This window comes from Austrofundulus limnaeus, unplaced genomic scaffold (genome assembly GCF_001266775.1).
Source record: "Austrofundulus limnaeus strain Quisiro unplaced genomic scaffold, Austrofundulus_limnaeus-1.0 Scaffold118, whole genome shotgun sequence".
In the NCBI taxonomy this organism is placed as follows: domain Eukaryota; kingdom Metazoa; phylum Chordata; class Actinopteri; order Cyprinodontiformes; family Rivulidae; genus Austrofundulus; species Austrofundulus limnaeus.
Genome location: NW_013952520.1, coordinates 1290228 through 1291344, shown reverse-complemented (window position 1 = coordinate 1291344; position 1117 = coordinate 1290228).

The window sequence follows — 1117 nt, the reverse complement described above, 5'->3', positions numbered from 1 at the left end:
TCTCTCTCTCTCTCTCTCTCTCTCTCTCTCTCTCTCTCTCTCTCTCTCTCTCTCTCTCTCAAGGACCTAAAAGCATTCACAACCTTGATGGCCAGTTTAATATATTAAACTGGAAATCAGAAGCTCATAAACAATTCTTGAATTGGGAATTCCTTTCTGTCCCAAGAGTACAGGATGTACTTAATGGGGATTTTTTTCTTCTCTGTTTACTCATTTACTTGCCCTGTTACAATAATTATTTTGTTTTTTGTACTTTAATATTGATTATATTTCACAGGGGTATGTGCCCAGATAGAGATGTGGTGATAGGATATCAGCTGTTGACTTAAAAAAAGTGCAACAATTACTAAAAGTAAAAAAAAAAAAGCAATTACTGTTTCAAGAAAAAATATCATGATGTTTCACATGAATGCTATTATAGTCTTTACATTGTCATCATTATGCATTAAATAGTTATTTTGAAATAATTAAGATATTCCTGCCTAACATGACCCCAAGCAGATCATAATTGCTACACATGGCTGYTGCTGTTTCCAGCAAACACAGACATCACATAAATAAAAAAATAAGTTACCTTTTAACCTTTATACAGAACCTCACTTCAAAATAACCAAACACGTTTAAAAAGATAAAAATGTCTGTTTTTAATCTGGTTTTTGCAAGTTGGCTGTGCTTGAGAGCATTCAGACTTTTTAGCTTATGCAAGCACAAACACGTAACTATTTAATTACAGTATTACAGCCCTCCTCATTTCCTGGAAATGGGAACATCTCAGATTCTCAAAAATTGCCCAATGAGGAGAAATAATGTTTTCAGGGTAACTAATAATAATCAGGAATTTAGACTTTAATGTGTTCAYATGATACAACCTGTTTGTCCATGTCGACAATAATATGACCCAAAGCTAAGTTAGATCCATATCAGTAGATTCTTAATTTAGCTCATTTAATAGAAGTTGTTGATACTTAAAACAGTTTAACATTGTGTTTATTTTGCTCACAAATCTTTCCAAAACTTTGCTGATAGATCTGAAGAAATTTTGTAACTGATTAATTGAATATTAGATTCAGTTTTGTATTTTATACTTTCTGATCATTGCAGCTTTAAGGCCATAACA